Source organism: Rattus norvegicus, chromosome 2, assembly GCF_021556685.1.
Source record: "Rattus norvegicus strain SHRSP/BbbUtx chromosome 2, alternate assembly SHRSP_T2T, whole genome shotgun sequence".
In the NCBI taxonomy this organism is placed as follows: Eukaryota; Metazoa; Chordata; class Mammalia; order Rodentia; family Muridae; genus Rattus; species Rattus norvegicus.
Window position 1 is genome coordinate 41757029 of NC_141535.1, and position 15548 is coordinate 41772576.

General features: G+C 40.6%; 1 protein-coding gene across 1 annotated transcript in view; it reads left to right on the forward strand.

The window, feature by feature from the left end:
- The window catches only part of Pde4d (phosphodiesterase 4D), a 1511604-nt gene that overhangs the window by 29769 nt on the left and 1466287 nt on the right, over positions 1-15548 (forward strand). The gene's annotated exons all lie outside the window — the stretch shown is intronic.

The window sequence follows — 15548 nt, forward strand, 5'->3', positions numbered from 1 at the left end:
TTCCTCTTTCTCCGCATCCTCGCCAGCATCTGCTGTCACCTGAGTTTTTGATCTTAGCCATTCTCACTGGTGTGAGGTGAAATCTCAGGGTTGTTTTGATTTGCATTTCCCTTATGACTAAAGATGTTGAACATTTCTTTAGGTGTTTCTCAGCCATTCGGCATTCCTCAGCTGTGAATTGTTTGTTTAGCTCTGAACCCCATTTTTTGATAGGGTTATTTGTAATCTGTATCTTTTTATTTGTGAATTAAATCCATTGATGTTAAGAGATATTAAGGAATAGTGATTATTGTTTCCTGTTATTTTTGTTGTTAAGTGTGGATTTATGTTTTTGTGCCTATCTTCTTTTGGATTTGTTGCAAGATGATTGTTTTCTTGCTTTTTCTAGGATATAGCTTCCCTCCTTCTGTTGGAGTTCTCCATCTATTATCCTTTGTAGGGCTGGATTTGTAGAGAGTATGTCAATTGGGAGTTCTGCTGGATATAGTAGTCTGGGTTGGCGTTTGTGTTCTCTTAGGGTCCGTATGACATCTGTCCAGAATCTTCTGCCTTTCATAGTCTCCATTGAGAAGTCTGATGTAATTCTGATAGGTCTGCCTTTATATGTTACTTGACATTTTTCCCTTACTGCTTTTAATTTTCTTTCTTTGTTTTGTGCATTTGGTGTTTTGACTATTATATGCTAGGAGGAATTTCTTTTCTTGTCCAATCTATTTGGAGTTCTGTAGCTTTCTTGTATATTCATGGCATCTCTTTCTTTAGGATAGGGAAGTTTTTTCTATAATTGTGTTGACGATATTTACTGGCCCTTTAAGTTGGGAGTTTTCACTCTCTTCTATACCTATTATCCTTAGGTTTGGTCTTCCTATTGTGTTCTGGATTTCCTGGATGTTTTGGGTTAGGAGCTCTTTGCTTTTTGCATTTTCTTTGACCATTGTCAATGTTTTCTATGGTATTTTCTGCCCATGAAATTCTTTCTTCAATCTCTTGTATTCTGTTGGGGATGCTTGTGTCTATGACTCCTGATCTCTTTCCTAGGTTTTCTATTTCCAGGGTTGTCTCCCTTTGTGATTTCTTTATTGTTTTTATTTCTGTTTTTAGATCCTATTTGGTTGTGTTTTCCTTTTATTCTTTAAGGGATTCTTGTTTTTCCTCTTCAAGGGCTTCTCCTTGTCTACTTGTAGTCTCTTGTATTTTTTAAGGGAGTTATTTATGTTCTTCTTAAAGTCCTTTATCATCATCTTGATATGTGATTTTAAACCCAAATTTTGCTTTTCTGGCGTGTTGGGATGTCCAGCACTTGCTGTGGTTCAAGAATGGTTCTGATGATGCCAAGTAGTCTTGGTTTCTGTTGCTTAGGTTCTTGTGCTTTCTCTTGCCATCTGGTTATCTCTGATGTTAGTTGGCCTTGCTGTCTTTGACTGGGGATTGTCCCTTCTGTGGGCCTGTGGGCCTGTGATCTTAGGAGTGAGAGCTCTTCTTGGAGACCAGCTCTTTTCAGGGAGATTTTGGGTCTGGAGGACTGTGGGACAGCCTTAGCTCTGGGAACAGATGGAGGCCAGAAAGGTCCTGTTCCAGGCTGCTCCATGTTTCCTTTGCCCTGTGAGCTCCTTTTCTTCCTGCAGCATTTGTTCAGCTTAACCCTTTGTGCTCAGCTGCATTTCCTTTTTGTCATTTCTTCTTCTGAAACCCAATTCCTGTCTGCTTTTTAATAGTGGCATTGGCATGCTCTCTTTCACAGTCTGGATGTGGTTCACATGGTTTGATTTTGAAGATATCCACCCTGGTCCTTGCTTCACAATACTGGGTCTTTATTTTTGGAGATGAAGCATTCACAGAAAAATTTCTTCTGATCCTCAGAGCCTTGGTAATACACACAGGCTTCCCCATTATATTTACCTGTATTAGGAACATGGGTATGTCCACTTATGTCTGCATATATGAATATATATAGGTGAATGATGTAGCATTGTGGGTTAATGTTTGTGTAAGTGTATGCACAGACATAGCAGTGCATGTAAACACATGTTCTAGTTGTTTAGATTGGGCACTTCATATCCCATCTACTCTGCAGGAGTAGGCACTCAGTCAGGCTCACTGCCCTTTTTTGTCTTTTTATTCCACTTATAGAGAATGCTGCCAGGGTGTCAGACTGCATTGCAGCTGACTAATCTACAAGCTAGCAACTATACTTTGAAATTTTGATGAAGATGGTGTAAATTGAGTAGGCACTGTGAGCTTTCCAGCTGGGCCAGAGAGAGGCGGGTGACATTTAATCTCTCCCAAAACCTGCCACTTAACAGACAGAGGCATATATTAGGTGGTGGTATAAATCCATTCATATGCTATATGTATGAATTCAGACTGCATTAAAATGTCACCCCGAGGAAAAAGCTAAAGGCCAAATCAGGAGAGTGGATCAAAAAAAATCAGTAGTGGGATTTACAGGGTGCACAGTTTTGAGGGTTCACTGGGATTCAAAGTAGGTATGGGTAATTGAACTACCAGTCTTATTTTATTTCCATAACTCTAAGGTCTGGCTTTGAAGTTGGCTCCAGGGCATTTCCATCAGCACTGAGCCTTGAAAATCTGCCTGCTGAGTCAAAAGGATGATGAAAAGCACAAGATAAATATGACACTGGCTTGCGGTGGGCAGACACCCATGACTGTGTGATAGTTCAGAGCTCAGTGGTTCCACAATGAAGAAAAATGTATGCCGAGGGGCTTCCTCTGACTGAGAACTCTTCATTCACTACCCAGAGCACAAAAATGAGCAGACAGAAATATAACCAGCTAGATGGAAGTGTCACTCTTGGTTATTTTCTTAAAATTCAAAGTGATATAAAATATGTGCTTCATAAAGCTTTCCTGGTAGAAGGCATCAGGCAAAGGTTCGGGGGTGGCTGCTGGGGCTCTTGTGCTTCGGAAGGATGCACCATGTCAGTGCTCTAACAGTGGAGCAGGCCATGATTTGGCTCTAAAATACTCTAAAATAACACCAAGTCATCCTTGGCTGCACGTCTCTTCCCGTTATTCATCATCTTACCATCTGCTCTTTTTTCTTCTCCTTCCAGTTATCACTGGTCCCTTTTCTGAGAATTCTTTTCGGGAAGAATCATTCAAACATGCCCTAGTATAAGGGTTATATTATTTCATTTACAGTTGAATTTGGCATTTGATGTCTTCGACTGGCAGGGTGTGTGCAGCATGGTAGAACTCTGAGGGGGTGAGGGAGGAATTGCATATGTAGCTTCTTCTTCACCAGTAACTGGCATAAAGAAAACAAAGCAAATAGAAAGAAACTCACCTGGAGATAATGGCTTCTTATTTAAAAAATGTGATCTTCCTTTCCAAGTTGAATTTTAATTTTTAAGCAACAGCCACTTTATCAACTTCAATGTCAAACAAATGTGAAAAGGAAGATGAAAAGTCATTGTAGAAGAGAGGGAAGTGACATATTTTAGGATTGGAGCTTATTGGTCAAGTGTCCAATAGACTCACAGTTCATCTACATGATTTCCTGTTGGCTTCCTAACTTCTGTATGGAGAAGTCTATTTTATAACCTGGTCTCTGCAGAAAGAGTGAACATAATCTTGGTCAGAAAGGAAACAAGGTCTCAAAGGCAGTTGTCTTTCATAGGCCTGGCTAAAAACACATACCTAAAAAGACCAGAAAGCAAGTAAACCAAACCAAAACCCAAACAACCAAACTAAAGAAAACAACCCCTACCTGAAACCTCTGAAAACACTAGAGAAGTAGGTTGGCCTTACACCAAATCAATATGCAAGATCATAGAAGCAAAAAGAAATGCTCAAAGGAAGATATATTAGGCCTTTCTTAAGTTTCAGAGGTGCTTACAGTAATGTATTAGAAACAGAAATGGAAATGTCATCAGAGAATGTAGTTGTCCCCGGGGTAATGTGGAAGCTATGGGAATGGTTGATTACCATTGATGGGCTAGCAAGAGTGCCCCAGTCCCTTCAACTTTCCAATGCTCCTTCCCTTTTCAAGCTCTCTTTAAGAAATCCTTACCTGCTTGCCTCAGATTTGAATCTCTGAATGAATGGAGATTATCTCTGCCCCATAGTGATGTCCCTTCCACTCCTCACTGTGTGGCTTCTCATTTTGACTAGATGTTAAGCTTTCTTAGGTCAAAAAATATGTCTTTGGAATTTCTTTTCTACTTTCACTAGAATCATTGTATTTATAGATGAAGTTGAATGCATGTTGCTTGATTCCCTGAATACTTCCAGAATAAAACTTTTCTCTCTGTATTTCAAATACTTACAAAATACTGATTCACAAATCCCATATATATATCTAGATATATATATGTCTAGATATATATCTGTGTATCTGTATATCTGTGTATATATGTATATATCTGTATATCTGTGTGTGTATGTACATATATGTATATGTATACATATATACACATATATTATAGATAGAATATATTGTATGTTATATATACATGTTATATATACAATATATATGTATATGTAATATACATATATAATATACAGATATATATCCTATTCATCTATTGATTGCTCTGTCTATCTATCATCCTTTCTTCCTTCCTTCCTTCCTTCCTTCCTTCCTTCCTTCCTTCCTTCCTTCCTTCCTTTCTAATGATAACTGTAGCTCTTACCTTTCTTCAGAAAGGCTTCCTTTTTACAACAGATGGAGACCATTACAGAGACCTAGAACTGGTCAAAATGCAGAGAATATGAATAAGTGAATGTGATGTACCCAATTCCAACTGATATCTGTGATACAACCTCCATACTAAAGGCCCAGGGAAAACTGCAGAAGAGTGGGCAAAGGTTTTAAGAGCCAAAGGTACAGAATGCTTGCTGCCCAATAGTGTCTTGTAGACATGACATGAAAAATGAACCCATGAACTCGTCAATAGTATGATTGCGTGAACAAGACCAGCATAAAGACAATAGCAGTTGACATGCTAATATGAACACAGGAAATCCCACGAGGTCTCATCCCTAGATAAAATGCAACAAGGGGCCAGTGTTGCAGAGAGGGAGAATGAGTTTCCTTCAGGAAGGAGTTCCCTTGGTGGATTTCAGCCCTGAGTTTGATTATTTCTTGCTGTCTACTTCTTTGGGGTGTATTTGCTTCTTTTTGTTTGAGAGCTGTGAGGTGTGCTGTCAAGCCGCTAGTGTATTCTCTTTCCTGTTTCTTTTTGGAGGCACTCAGAGCTATGAGTTTTCCTCTTAGCACTCCTTTCATTATGCCCCATAAGTTTTGGTTCCTTGTGCCTTCATTTAAAAATTCTTTAATTTCTTCCTTGACAAAGTTTTTATTGAGTAGAGTGTTGTTCAGCTTTTGTGTGTATGTGGACTTTCTGGTTTTTGTTTGTTTGTTTGTTATTGAAAACCAGCCACGGTGATCTTGTAGGATGCATGGGATTATTTCAATCTTCTTGTACCTGTTGAGACCTATTTTGTGACCAATTATATGTTCAATTTTGAAGAAGGTACCATTAGGTGCTGAGAAGTAGGTATATTCTTTTGTTTTAGGATGAAATGATCTATAGATATCTGTTAAATCCATTTGGTTCATAATTTCTGTTAGTTTCACTGTGTTTCTGCTTAATTTCTGTTTCTGTAACCTGTCCATTGCTGAGGGTGGGATGTTGAAGTCTCCTACTATCATTGTGTGAGCTGCAATGTGTGCTTTGAGCTTTAGTAGAGTTTCTTTTATGAATGAGGGTGCCCTTGCATTTGGAACATTGATATTTTCAGTGTGACTCTAACCAAGCAAGCAAAAGATCCTTATGACAAGAACTTCAAGTCTCTGAAGAAAGAAATCGAAGACGATATCAGAAGATGGAAAGATCTCCCATGCTCATGGATTGGCAGGATTAATATAGTAAAAATGGCCATCTTGCCAAAAGCAATCTACAGATTCAATGCAATCCCCATCAAAATTCCAACTCAATTCTTCATAGAGTTAGAAAGAGCAATTTGCCCACCTATACCTCTCTTGGGCATATACCCAAAAGATGCCTCAACATATAAAAGAGACACGTGCTCCACTATGTTCATCGCAGCCTTATTTATAATAGCCAGAAACTGGAAAGAACCCAGATGCCCTTCAACAGAGGAATGGATACAGAAAATGTGGTACATCTACACAATGGAATATTACTCAGCTATCAAAAACAACGAGTTTATGAAATTCATAGGCAAATGGTTGGAACTGGAAAATATCATCCTGAGTGAGGTAACCCAACCACAGAAAGACATACATGGTATGCACTCATTGATAAGTGGCTATTAGCCCAAATGCTTGAATTACCCTAGATCCCTAGAACAAATGAAACTCAAGACTGATGATCAAAATGTGAATGCTTCACTCCTTCTTTAAATGAGGAAAAAGAATACCCTTGGCAGGGAAGGGAGAGGCAAAGATTAAAACAGAGACTGAAGGAACACCCATTCAGAGCCTGCCCCACATGTGGCCCATACATATACAGCCACCCAATTAGACAAGATGGATAAAGCAAAGAGGTGCAGACCGACAGGAGCCGGATGTAGATCGCTCCTGAGAGACACAGCCAGAATACAGCAAATACAGAGGCGAATGCCAGCAGCAAACCACTGAACTGAGAATAGGTCCCCCATTGAAGGAATCAGAGAAAGAACTGGAAGAGCTTGAAGGGGCTCGAGACCCCATATGTACAACAATGCCAAGCAACCAGAGCTTCCAGGGACTAAGCCACTACCTAAAGACTATACATGGACTGACCCTGGACCCTGACCTCATAGGTAGCAATGAATATCCTAGTAAGAGCACCAGTGGAAGGGGAAGCCCTGGGTCCTGCTAAGACTGAACCCCCAGTGGACTAGACTATGGGGGGGAAGGCGGCAATGGGGGGAGGGTTGGGAGGGGAACACCCATTAGGAAGGGGAGGGGGGAGGGGGATGTTTGCCCGGAAACCGGGAAAGGGAATAACACTCGAAATGTATATAAGAAATACTCAAGTTAATAATAATAATAAAAAAGAAAGAGCAATTTGCAAATTCATTTGGAATAACAAAAAACCCAGAATAGCAAAAACTATACTCAACAATAAAAGAACATCTGGGGGAATTGTTATCCCTAACTTCTATTACAGAGCTATATTACAGAGCAATAGGGATTTAAAAAAAGGTATGATATTGGTATAGAGACAGATAGATAGATCAATGGAATAGGATTGAAGACCCAGAAATGAACCCATACTTCTATGACCACTTGATCTTTGACAAAGGAACTAAAACCATCCAGTGGAAAAAAGTTAGCATTTTCAACAGATGGTTCTGTTTTGACTGGAGGTCAGCATGTAGAAGAATGCAAATTGATCTATTTTTATTTCCCTGTACAAAGCTCAAGCCCAAATGTATCAAAGACCTCCACATAAAACCAGAGACACTGAAACTAATATGAGAGTAAATGGGGAAGATCCTTGAACACATGGGTACAGGGGAAATTTTTCTGAACAGAACACAGAGGAATGCATACAGAAAATGTGGTACATTTATACAGTGGAGTACTACTCAGCTATTAAACACAATGACAACATGAAATTATATGTTAATTGATAGAACTAGAAAATATCATCCTGAGTGAGGTAACCTAGTCACAAAAGAACATACATGGCTTATGCTCTAAGATCAAGAATTGACAAATGGGACCTCATAAAATTGCAAAGCTTCTATAAGGCAAAGGACACTCTCAATAGGACAAAATGGCAACCAACAGATTGGGAAAAGCTATTTACCAATTCTATATCCAATAGAGGGCTAATATCTAATATATACAAAGAATTCAAGGAGTTAAGACTCCAGAGAATCAATTCTATTTAAAGATGGGGTACAGAGCTAAACAAAGAATTCTCAACTGAGGAATAATGAATGGTTGAGAAGCACATCAAGAAATGTTCAACATCCTTAGTCATCAGGGAAATGCAAATAAAAACAACCCTGAGATTCCACCTCACATCAGTCAGAAAGGCTAAGATCAAACATTCAGGAGACAACAGATGTTGGTGAGGATGTGGAGAAATAGGAACACTTCTCCATTGTTGGTGGGATTGCAAGCTGGTACAACCACTCTGGAAATCAGTCTGGAGGTTCCTCAGATAATTGGACATAGTTCTTCCTCAGGACCCAGTTATACCACTCCTGGGTATACACCCAAAAGATGCTCCAACATAAAACAAGGTCACATGCTCCACTATGTTCATAGCAGCCTTCTTTGTAATAGCCAGAAGCTAGAAAGAAACCAGATGTCCTTCCACAGAGGAATGCATACAGAAAATGTGGTACATTTATACAGTGGAGTACTATTCAGCTATTAAACACAATGACTACATGAAATTATATGTTAATTGATAGAACTAGAAAATATCATCCTGAGTGAGGTAACCTAGTCACAAAAGAACATATATGGCATGCACTCAGTGATAAGTAGATATTAGCCCCAAAGCTTAGAATACCCAAGAAACAATTCAGAGACCATATGAAGGTCAAGAAGTTAGACCAAAATGTAGATGCTTCATTCCTTCTTAGAAGGGAGAACAAAGTACTCACGAACGGAAATACAGGGATAACGAGTGGAGCAGGGACTGAAGAAAAGGTCATCCAGAGACTGCTCCACCTGGGGATGCTTCCCATATGCACCCACCAAACCTAGTCACTATTGCTGATGCTAAGAAGTACTTGCTGACAGTAGCCAGATAAGGGTGTCTCCTGAGAGATTCTGCCAGAGCCCTACTGATGCAGATGAGTAAGGTTGAAGCTAATCATTGTACTGAACAAGAGGATGTCAGTGGAGGACCTAGAGAAAGGACTGAAGGAGCTGAAGGGCTTTGTAACTCCATAGGAAGAACAACAATATCAACCAACCAGACCCCATGAGAGCTCCCAGGGACTGAACCACTAAACAATGAGTCCACATGGAGGGATCCATGACTCCAGCTACATATGTAACAGAGGATGGCATTGTTCAGCATCAATAGGCAGAAAAGCACTTGGTCCTGTGAAGGCTCATTTCCCCAGTGTAGGGTAATGCCGGGCACTGAGCTTGGAGTGGGTTGGTAGTAGTGACATCATTCTCATAGAAGCAAAGGGAGGGGCAGAGGGGTATAAGAGAGGGGGAAAGGGGATAACATTTGAAATGTAAATAAATTACATGAAAATATCCATGAAAAACAAGATAAAATAAAGAAAATATCATCCTGAGTGAGGTAACTCAATCACAAAAGAACACACATGATATGCACTCAGTGATAAGTGGATATTAGCCCCAAAGCTCAGAATAACCAAGATACAATTTATATATCACATGAAGCTTAGGAAGAAGAAAGACTAAAGTGTGGATGCTTCGGTACCTCTTAGAAGTGGAACAAAATATTCACAGAGGAAATATGGAGACAAAATATGGAGCAGAGACTGAAGGAAAGGCCATCCAGAGACGGCCACACATGGGGATCCATCTCACTTGCAGTCCCCAAACCCAGTTACTATTGGGGATGCCAAGAGGTGCATGTTGACAGGAGCTTGATATAGCTGTCTCCTGAGAGGCTCTGCCAGAGCCTGACAAGTAAAGAGGCAGATGCTCGTAGCCAACCATTGGACTGAGAATGGGGCTCCTAATGGAAGAGTTGCGTTAGAGAAAGGACTGAGGTAGCTGAGGGGGTTTGCAACCCCATAGGAAGAACAACAATATTGACCAAGCAGAACCCCCAGAGCTCCCAGGGACTAAACCACCAACCAAAGAGTACACATGGAGAGACTCATGGCTCCACGTACACATGTAGCAGAGGATGGCCTTGTTAGGCATCAATGGTAGGAGAGGCCCTTGGTCCTGTGAAGGATTGATGCTCTAATGTAGGGGAATGCCAGGGCAGGGAGACACAAGGGAGTGGGTGGATAGGTGGGGGAGCACCCTCATTGAGTTATGTGTGGGGGAATGGAATAAGGGATTTCTGCAGGGGAAACTGAGAAGGGGGATAATATTTGAAATATAGATAAATATAATATCCAATAAAAATGGAAAAAATGGAAAGAGCTCCCACATAGGATTGCAAATCCCAGTGGCCAGCATTGGACACACATGCATGTGGACAATGTTAAATGAACTCATTAGGGCACAGTATGTGTGTGTGTGTGTGTGTGTGTGTGTGTGTGTGTGTGTGTGTACATACATGTAATAATAATTATTGAAAAAAAGATCATAAATTTGGAAGAGGGGACAGGAAGGGTTTGAGATAGGAAGGAGTCATATTCATACAATGTACGGGATGTTTTCAAAAACTTCAAAAAGCATTAGTTAAAAATTTTTCATTTCTGCTTCTATGATGAGTATATATGTGGTATATTCTGAGAAAGCTGTAGAATCCAGATAAAACAAGAAGCAGGAGAAAAATTTGTAGATATGAGAATATGAGTGGAGTAGACATTCAGCTGTGTCTTTACATGAGTAATAACACTGATAACAGAAATATCATAGCCTTACATTTCTATAGATTCTTGATTCTTTGTCGTATAACAAAGGACAGATGGATAAAGGAAGCGATAGAAATAACACAGAGAGTAGCAACAAAATACAGATATAAAAGCAACAGTTCCAAAGAGAGACAATCAGAACATCCAAGATTAAAGAAATGGAAGAGAATTTACTGACAACTGAAAGTGGTTATTGAATAAATAGCACACAGGGCAGAGAATCAAATAAATATTTACAGTGTTGGCGTACTTGTCCCTGTCTGTAGATCGTGGCATGTTTTGACTTGTTCTCTACCATGTGAGTTGGGGAGAGAATGTACTTCTTTCACACTTTCTTTCACGCCCTTCCTTTTCTCATTTTCATTCACTAGAATTGTTGGTACTGGTATGCATTTCTTTGTTTCCTATGCTGTGAACAAAAGGTATGGAAGCATAAGACTCACCCTCAGTATTTCAGTGATTTCAGGAAATCACAAGATGCTTGCTGTGGAGAATGACATTACATTCTACTTATTTAAGGCCCTCACCTGAGGTTTCAGGTCTAAAGTGATTGTTAAGGCATCTGGTAACTTATAAGCAAGTTCCAGTTGAACACATGAACTCACTGTAGTTGGTGCCCTGTGCACAAGACTGATACAAGATCAAGCCAATCTAAACCCCAACATAGATAGCTAAGAGGCTGAAGTCCCGCCCTTAAAGAACTATCAGTGCCTGGTGGCTGCCTGGGGAGATGGTTTTCTTCAGAGAGCACACTCTGATAGGCTGCCCATGCCTGGGTGGTCCATGATCATGCTCATATAGGCATCATTCAGTGCGTACATATAAAGAGCACATGAGGAGGGAGGAATAGTCGGAAAGATAGGAGAGGAATTATAAGCAGACAGATTTAATCAAAATTCATTACATACACGTATGACCCTTTTAAAAGTTCTAAAGAGAATGTCCCATGTTACAGAATTGATATTTTATGTAGAACTGTAAAAATGCATATGGAGATGTTCTGCTTATGCCATTCACAGGCCTTCAAAAGTCTTTAAAATGTCTAAACCACTGCTTTGCTGTAAGGGACTGCTTGTATGAAATGACACTTGAACTGTGACATCATCTAACATCTGGCCATGTTACTGTGGATCTTTTGGTTGTTGCAAGTGGGAATTATGGGGCGACGAAGAGACAGTCCTGCTACCCACCAGTCTCTTCACCTTTAATTTCTGGCAGCAGAAGGGCAGTGGCTGAGAGCTCGCTGCTTCTCTGGTGTTACTACTTTGGTGCAGGCCTCGGGTACTTAATTCTTTTTATTGAGGCAAGTACTGTAGCCTTTACAGAGGTCTAGGAAGCTGAGTTACCCAGACATTGACAGAAGATCCCATTACAGCTCCTTGGCCTATGGTATCTCTTCTGTTTCTTGCTCATATTCTCATATCTACAAATTTTCCTCTTGCTTCTTGTCTTAGCTGGGCTTCTACAGCTTTCTCAGAATATACCACATATATACTCATCATAGAAGCAGAAATGAAAATTTTTTAACTAATGCTTTTTAAAGTTTTTGAAAACATTATCCTGTACATTGTATGAATATGACTCCTCCCTATCTCAAACCCCTCCTGTCCCCTCTTCCAAATTTATGATCTCTTTTTTCCATAATTATTATTACATGTATGTACACACACACACACACACACACACACACACACACACACACACACTGTGCCCTAATGAGTTCATTTAACATTGTCCACATGCATGTGTGTCCAATGTTGGCCACTGGGATTTGCAATCCTATGTGGGAGCCCTTTCCATTTTTTACATTTTTAATGGATATTATATTTATCTATATTTCAAATATTATTCCCCTTCTCGGTTTCCTCTACAGAAATCCCTTATCCAATCCCCTCACACATAACTCAATGAGGATGCTGCCCTACCCATCCACTCACACTCCCTTGTGTCTTCCTGCCCTGGCATTCCCCTACATTAGAGCATCGATCCTTCACAGGACCAAGGACCTCTCCTGCCATTGATGCCTAACAAGGCCATCCTCTGTAGGTGGAGCCATGAATCTCTCCATGTGTACTCTTTGGTTGATGGTTTAGTCCCTGGGAGCTCTGGGGGTTCTGCTTGGTCAATATTGTTGTTCTTCCTATGGGGTTGCAAACCCCCTCAGCTACCTCAGTCCTTTCTCTAACTCAACTATTCCATTAGGAGCCCCATTCTCAGTCCAATGGTTGGCTACGAGCATCTGCCTCTTTACTTGTCAGGCTCTGGCAGAGCCTCTCAGGAGATAGCTATATCAGGCTCCTGTCAACATGCACCTCTTGGCATCCCCAATAGTAACTGGGTTTGGGGACTGCAAGTGAGATGGATCCCCATGTGTGGCCGTCTCTGGATGGCCTTTCCTTCAGTCTCTGCTCCATATTTTGTCTCCATATTTCCTCTGTGAATATTTTGTTCCCCTTCTAAGAGGTACTGAAGCATCCACACTTTAGTCTTTCTTCTTCCTAAGCTTCATGTGGTATATAAATTGTATCTTGGTTATTCTGAGCTTTGGGGCTAATATCCACTTATCACTGAGTGCATATCATGTGTGTTCTTTTGTGATTGAGTTACCTCACTCAGGATGATATTTTCTTTATTTTATTTTATTTTTCGTGGATATTTTCACGTAATTTTTTTACATTTCAAATGTTATCCCTTTTCCCTCTCTCTTATACCCCTTACCCCCTCCCCCTGTTTCTATGAGAATGATCTCACTCCCACTCACCCACTCCAAGTTCAATGCCCGGCATTACCCTATACTGGGGAAATGAGCCTTCACAGGACCAAGTGCTTTTCTGTTGATGCTGAACAATGCCGTCCTCTATTACATATGTAGCTGGAGTCATGGGTCCCTCCATGTGTACTCATTGTTTAGTGGTTCAGTCCCTGGGAGCTCTCATGGGGTCTGGTTGGTTGATATTGTTGTTCTTCCTATGGGGTTACAAAGCCCTTCAGCTCCTTCAGTCCTTTCTCTAGGTCCTCCACTGGCATCCTCTTGTTCAGTACAATGATTAGCTTCAACCTTACTCATCTGCATCAGTAGGGCTCTGGCAGAGTCTATCAGGAGACACCCTTATCTGGCTACTGTCAGCAAGTACTTCTTAGCATCAGCAATAGTGACTAGGTTTGGTGGCTGCATATGGGAAGCATCCCCAGGTGGAGCAGTCTCTGGATGACCTTTTCTTCAGTCCCTGCTCCACAGTGAACCTGCATTTGTAGCTAGAAAAGGGGTATTTACACCACTCATGGAAGACCTCTATTCAAAAGGTGTCAAGTCTAGGACAATCTGTTTGAGAAAACTGGGATTTGAACAAGGTGCCACTTAGGAAGTAGAGCTGTACTTTAGCGGTGAGCAGCTCGGGTTGTCATGCTGCTTCCACGAGGCCTCTGTGGAGGAGTTTTTAATGCGATTGGTGCTGTCATGAAGGTAGCTTAGATAGTAGCTCAGTGTTCACTCAGTGAAGCTGTCAGTTGGTAGGGAAAGTTGCCCTTGCACTAGAATCTTAGCTTAATTTAAGGAAAAAAATTACAACGATATTTAAATACAGACATCATTAACAGTGACCTTTTAATATTGTTTATTTCCTGCCTGACACCGCAGGGAGATGGGTCTCCTTTATCTCAGAGGGTTGAACTGTTTGTTCTTCAGCATCTGTTTTGTTTAGACATGGTACTCACCTCAGTGAAAGGGTAGATGGCCCACCAACTAAGACACGTCAGTACTAGTAAAACTTTGAAAGCAGGCTACAAAATGTTCGAATGATAAGATATGATAAGGTAAGTGTTCATTAAACCATCAGAAGGCTTTGACTGTCCCCAAGTGAGAAGAGAGATTCTTCTTAAATAATGTTCCTGTTGAAAACAATGTTGTAGAAGCAGAGTTTTAAGTTGGCAGTCTCTGGCTGCCAAAAACATGGTCAACTTCTTCTCCCCCAAGATCCAGAAATTAACCCCTGATCTGAGGCAATCATGCTTTTTTCCACTGAGCATTTTCAAGTACTGCAGGGAACTCTTACCATAAGAGAGTGGAGACAGGATTCCAGTCATTGCAGCAATGGTGGCTGCAGTGACGGGGCAAATCACTCACTCCCTTCCACTGTCAGTTACCACAACTGTCGGAAGGGAAAACGATATCCACCAGCCTTAGGATGCTGCTCATCTCCATCTCTAAGTGCGTGACCCATGTCAGCTACTTGCTGAGCTTGTGGCACACATTATCATAAGTCTGATGTCTGTTCTGCATCACTCGAGTGGTATTAGCATCCATGTTCCACAGCTGTGGAAGCTGTGACTGACTCCAACAGTGACCACTCCACAGGACTTTGAAAGTCATTTAAAAAAATCACACATGAGAACATTTTGAAAACCTGAAAGTGTATGTTGCTGTTGATGGGTATGAGTTAGGTAGTGTGTATGTGTTTATTTTCTTACAATAAATACTTAACACCGAGCCAGAGTTAAAGTATTCTAGGACCTGAGGGATTTCCCCCTAATGTGTGTTGTATAAGCTGTACTATAAGGAAACTTTTAAATATACCTGAATAAAAGTCTCTGTCATTCTTAGGACTAGGCATCCATTTCTATGTCATTGTTCTTAGAGGAAAGGAATAAGGAAAACAAATTTACTAATCAAGATCGAGTTAAAGTTTTAAGAAATAAAAACCAATTGTGTATAGCACAGCTTTCGTGTAACACTCCTCAAATCTGGAGAGTTATAAAAACTTCAGAGGGGAGCAGAGAGATGTTCTACAAACTAGCATACATCTGTGGAAGGTTCATTCATCATCTATGCTCCTGACCAACAGTTTAACCTCCCCCGACATCTAGCTCTTGGCTGTTTATTTTTCAGAGTCTATAATGACCAACAGGATTGTTAAAAGCTTACTTGAAAGGCTTACCCTTGTTTTAGAGGCATAAAACTTCCTGTGAGAGGACAGCTGGGAATCCACAGAACATCCCAAAAATAAGCACCATGATTTGGAAAAACAATTTTCTCT